This window comes from Mustela nigripes, chromosome 1 (assembly GCF_022355385.1).
Source record: "Mustela nigripes isolate SB6536 chromosome 1, MUSNIG.SB6536, whole genome shotgun sequence".
In the NCBI taxonomy this organism is placed as follows: Eukaryota; Metazoa; Chordata; class Mammalia; order Carnivora; family Mustelidae; genus Mustela; species Mustela nigripes.
In genome coordinates this window covers 86236624-86242646 of record NC_081557.1, presented here as the reverse complement: position 1 = coordinate 86242646, position 6023 = coordinate 86236624, and the positions used below count along the sequence as shown (strand labels likewise).

The following is a 6023-nucleotide window of genomic DNA, read 5'->3' as shown; positions in this document are numbered from 1 at the left end:
CCATTAGGTGGGGCTGGTGGACAGTCAAATCAGGAGTAGAACACAGACTTTGTAGCCCTGATTGGTCACAGGGTTCCTCAGCCTCACACCGAGGGTACTCACCTGTTAGCGTGTTTGATACACATCTTTGAACCACCCCTCAGACTTTACAGTGGAGACAGCAAAGGCACACAGCAGGGTGGCTTTGGGTTCATTCTCTCATTCTGGGTCTCAGTCTCAATATGGGGGGATTGGCGGGGAGAGCTGGTTACTCATTGCAATGTCACCCTTTGTCCTGTTCTGACAGATATGCCTTAGGGAAGAATGGCCGCAGGAAATGACTCTTTAGTGACCGAGTTTATCCTGCTGGGTTTAACACAACAGCCAGAACTCCAGCTGCCTTTCTTCTTCATTTTCTTAGGAATCTATGTGGTCACCATGGTGGGGAACATGGGCTTGATTATTCTGATTGGTCTGAACCCTCACCTGCACACCCCCATGTACTACTTCCTCTTCAACCTTTCCTTCATTGATCTCTGCTTCTCGTCTGTCATAATCCCTAGAATGCTGATGAGTTTTGTAACAGAGAACATCATCTCTTACGAAGAGTGCATGACACAGCTCTGTTTCTTCTCCTTCTTTGTTATTGACGAGTGCTGTATTTTGACGTCCATGGCCTATGACCGGTATGTGGCCATCTGTAAGCCCCTGCTTTACAAGGCCATCATGTCCCATCGGGTCTGCTTCACGCTGATGGCGGGAACATATGCGATGGGGATTGCGGGTGCTGTGGCCCACACTGGGTGCATGCTGAGACTCACTTTCTGCGGTGACAACATCATCAATCATTACATGTGTGACATACCTCCTCTCCTCCGGCTCTCCTGCACAAGCACCTACATCAACGAGCTAGTGGTTTTCATTGTGGTAGGCATCAACGTAATAGTGCCCAGCCTCACCATCTCCGTTTCTTATGCCTTGATCCTCTCCAGCATCTTCCACATCCGTTCTTCCGAGGGCCGGTCCAAAGCCTTTAGTACCTGCAGCTCCCACATCGTTACTGTTTCTCTCTTCTTTGGATCATCAGCATTCATGTATCTTAAGCCATCTGCTGGGTCTCTGGATCAAGATAAAGTATCCACAGTTTTTTATACCATCGTGGGGCCAATGATGAATCCTTTTATCTATAGTCTGAGGAACAAAGATGTTAAAATTGCACTGAGTATGACTTTGAAGAAAAGGATGTTCTCATAAATGGAAACTCGGTTAGGTATAGATGCCAAACCTAGGAGGGGCACACAATATATGAAGTTACAGAGAGAACAGTAAACAATCAAAATAGGAATGCAAATGATTCAAATAATAAGGTAAACTGAGTTAATTATGTATAAATCATTTCACAAAGACAATATAAGGAGGAGGAGGACCAGTCCTCTGTCTTTTCATAGAAAGTTAAAAGGAGTTCCTTTGTCATTCTTCAGCTCATTTTCAGAAGTTATAAATTTTAAGTATAAAAGGTTGAATGTTGGTAAATTCAGAAATGGTAAAGTGTGAGATTTTTGACTGAGACATGTCTGGAATTCTTGTGAAGATATGTCATGGGTATATGGACTCGGGTGGACTTCATTCATTCACTCAATAAACCTCTATTGAAAGGCTGTGGTGGAAATGAGAGAGGTCTATTACATTGCTGTAGGGCATTTTGTTTAAGGAGAGTCCTTTGTTTCCCCAAAGAAGATAAAAATAGAAAGATCCTCTTCTCCTTCTAGTCTCCGGTCTCAAGGGAGTGTGGTAAAGGGAGATTTCCTTCTGATCCTAGATCCTAAGGACAAGAAACTAAGATAACCTTTTTAGAGCCGTCAGGAATAAAAACGAGCCTACACTGGGTTTTCCCTCTTGGAATTTCAGGGCAGGAAATATAGATAATAGGAGAAGCTATATTAGTAGAAGAATTTTTGTCCTTTTCTCAAATAGACTTAAAAATCTCTAATTCTTTTAGCAGTCAGCATTTTCCCTTTATGATTTTCACTGCCCCTTTTGTCTCAGAGGGTTAATGGCGCAAACAGTATAGTTATTCATAGAGACTGAGCATCTATCCTGCACCGGGCTCCATTGTTAAACACTGCAGATACAGTGGTAAGTGAGACAGGCAATGTGTGTGGGCTCATAGGGCACATCGTGTTGTTTGTTTACTTAGTCTCAAGAACTTACAAAGCTCATTTTTGGGGATTTCTTGATCTATTCTGAATGCAAAGTATATCAGACATGTGATTTAAATATTTTCTCCCAATCTGTCTTGTGTTTTCATTCTCTTAATAGTGTCTCTCGAAGAGCAGAGAATTTCAATTTTGATAAATTCTAATGTCTCAATCTTTTCTTATGGATTGACCTTCTGGTTTCATATTTAAGAGATCCTTGGCTCCTCCCAGAGTTCCAAGATTTCTCTGTTATGTTTTCTTCTCTAAGTATTATGACATTTAAATTCATGATCTGTTTTGAATTGCTTTTTCTATATGGTGTGGGCTGTTGATCTGAGTAAAATTTTTGTATTTGGATATCTAATAGTCCAGTATCCTTTGATGAAAAGTAATTCAGATTCAAGATAAGTCAACAGAGATATCTGGGTCCAGAGGTAGTAGTGAAGGAGGGGAGATGTATAGATCTTTGGGCGCTGCTTCTGAGTGAGTTAAGTGAAAGAATGGAATTGTGGGTGAAATGAAAATTCTTTAACTTTCTAAGAAACTGCCCAACTCTTTTCGAAAGAGATTCTACTATTGTTATATTCCCACCAGCAAGATATGATAATTTTTTTCCACGTTTTTGCCAACACTTGGTAACATCTGTCTTCTTAATCATAGTCATTCTGGTGGGTGTGCAGTAGTATCTCATTTTGGTTTTAATTTACACGTCCTTAATGAATAATACTGACAATTTTTGTGTATGTCTACTAGCCAATTATATATCTTCTTTGAAATATCTGGTTAAATATTGTGCTTATTTTCTTTTTTCTAATTGAAGTGTAGGTGACATACAGTGTTATATTAGTTTTAGATGTATGACATAGAGAATTGATAATTCTATGCATGATGCAATGATCACCATGAAAAATGTAGTTACTGCCTGCAACCACACAATGTTGTTACAATATTATTGACTATATCCTCTACGCTGGTCTTTTCATGACTGTGATTTTTCCTGATCTGGCTATTTCTCTATTCAATATTCTGTCATAAGATGCAGTTAAAAAAATGAAAAGTCATAAATGATAAACCAAGGAAATACAGATCAGATAATGGACCTGTGTTAAGAAAATATAAACTACCCTTGCAACTTATTACGTTTTTATGGTTTATAATTTTTCATTCTTTTAGCCTACTTACATTGTTGTATTTGAAGCAAGTTTCTTGTAGGTAGCACGTTTGGGTTGTTTTTTAAATGAAACTTGAAAGTCTCTGCTTTTTTTTTTCTTAAGATTTTTATTTATTTATTTGAGAGGGAGTGCTAGAAAGAGGGAGCAGGGGGTGTTAGGAAGTAGGATCCCCACTGAGCAGAGGGCCTGATGTGGGACTTGATCCCACCATCCTGGGATCATGATCTGAGTCAAAGGCAGATGCTTCACTGACTGAGCCACCCAGGCACCCTGAAAATCTCTGCTTTTTAATTAAATCTCCATTTAACTAATTTAGACCATTATTGATCTCTTGATGTCTGAGGGCTTACTCTACCATTGTGTTGTTTTCTATTGTTTCCACTGTTTCTTGATATATCCTTGATATATTCTTTTTCTCTGCTTCTTTTCTTGCCTTCCTATCAATTACTTGACCTTTCTCAGAATTCAGCTTTGATTTATACTTAGTGATTTGAAGTACCTGTCTGTATACTCTAGTTAGCACAATATACACATGTAACTTACATAGTCTACATGTTACATAGTATTGACATTTTGTGACTTGGAGTAAAGTGTAGAAAACTTGCTTCTATTTACTTCCTTTTACTCTTTCCCATTTAAAAAAAAAAAACAACAACCCTGTCTTTAGTATTTCCTCTTCATACATACATACATACATATCAGGTGGTGTAATTACTTTTGCTTCAAATGTCAAAAAAAGTTTAAAAAATCATGAAGATAGTCTATTTTATTTATCTATATTTTCCACAGTCAACATTTCTTCCTTCCTGGAGTTTAGTCTAGGCTTCCTCCTGTGGTCATTTCCCTTATGTTCCATATACTTTTTTAGCCATTCTGAAAGGGTCAGTATGTGGAAGACCAATTATGTTAGATTTCCTTCATCTGGAAATATATTTATTTCCTCTTTATTCCTGAAGTATATTGTTAGTGGATATAGACTTCAAAATTGGAATTGAGTTTGAGAAATTCTTTATAGATTTTTGATACTAACCCTTTATCAGATATGTTATTTGCAAATATCTTCTCCCATTCCAAAGGTTGCCTTTTAGTGATGTTGATTGTTTCCTTTACTGTGCAGAAGCATTTTATCTTGATGAAGTTCCAATAGCTCATTTCTGCTTGTTTTCTCTGGCTCAGGAGACATCTAGTAAAAAGTTGCTCCAACCGAGGTCAAAGAGGTTGCAGTCTGTATTTTCCTTTAGGATTCTGATAGTTTCCTGCCTCACATTTAGGTCTTTCATCCATTTTGAATTTATTTTTGTCTATGGTGTGAGAAAGTGATCCAGTTTCATTCTTTTGCATGTTGCTGTTCAGTTTTCCTAACACCATTTTTTGAAGCAACAGTCTTTTTTCCATTGGACATTCTTATAAAACTCAATTTATAAAACTTATAGAACTTACAAAGCTCAACACTTGAGGTGCCCGGGTGGCTCAGTCAGTTAAGGGTTCCATCTCTTGATTTTGGTTCAGTTCACAATCTCAGGGTCCTGAGATCGAGCCCCACCTTGGGATCTGAGCTGAGTGAGGAACCTGCTTGGGATTTTCTCTCTCCTTCTGAACCTCCTCCTGTTTGTGCATATACACACACTCTTCCTTTCTCTCTCAAAATAAAAACAAAAACAAAAACAAAAACTCAACACCCCTTCAAAACAATCCATTTTAAAAATGGGCAGAAGACCCGAGTAGACATTTTTCCTAAGAAGACATACAAATGGCTAAGAGACACATGAAAAAAATTTTCAACATCACTCACATTAGGAAAATACAAATGAAAACTACAATGAGATATCACTCACATCTGTCAGAATGGCTAAAATTAACAACAAGGGAAACAAAAGATGTTGGTAGGGATGTGGAGAAAGGGGAACCCTCTTACACTGTTGGTGGGAATGCAAATTGGTGCAGCCACTGTGGAAAACAGTATGGAGGGTCTTTGTTTTTCAGTGTACATAGTCTCTCATGGTTCATCTCCCCCTCCAATTTCCCTCAACTCCCTTCTCCTCTCCATCTCCCCATGTCCTCCATGTTATTTGTTATGCTCCACAAATAAGTGAAACCATATGACATTTGGCTCTCTCTGCTTGACTTATTTCACTCAGCATAATCTCTTCCAGTCCTGTCCATTTTGCTACAAAAGTTGGGTATTCATCATTTCTGATGGAGGCATGATACTCCATAGTGTATATGAACCACATCTTCCTTATCCATTCGTCCGTTGAAGGGCATCTTGGTTCTTTCCACAGTTTGGTGACTGTGGCCATTGCTGCTATAAACATTGGGGTACAGATGGCCCTTCTTTTCACTAAATCTGTATCTTTGGGGTAAATATCCAGTAGTGCAATTGAAGGGTCATAGGGAAGCTATATTTTTAATTTCTTGAGGAATCTCCACACTGTTCTCCAATGCACCAACTTGCATTCCCACCAACAGTATAAGAGGGTTCCCCTTTCTCCACATCCTCTCCAACACACATTGTTTCCTGTCTTGCTAATTTTGGCCATTCTAACTGGTGTAAGGTGGTACCTCAGTGTGGTTTTAATTTGAATCTCCCTGATGGCTAGTGATGAAGAACATTTTTTCATGTGTCTGATAGCCATTTGTATGTCTTCATTGGAGAAGTGTCTGTTCATATCTT

At 38.7% G+C, this 6023-nt stretch overlaps 1 pseudogene; it reads left to right on the top strand.

The window, feature by feature from the left end:
• Positions 1-288: 288 nt before the first annotated feature.
• Positions 289-1233, top strand: LOC132012488 (olfactory receptor 8B3-like; annotated as a pseudogene).
• The last annotated feature ends 4790 nt before the right edge of the window (positions 1234-6023 follow it).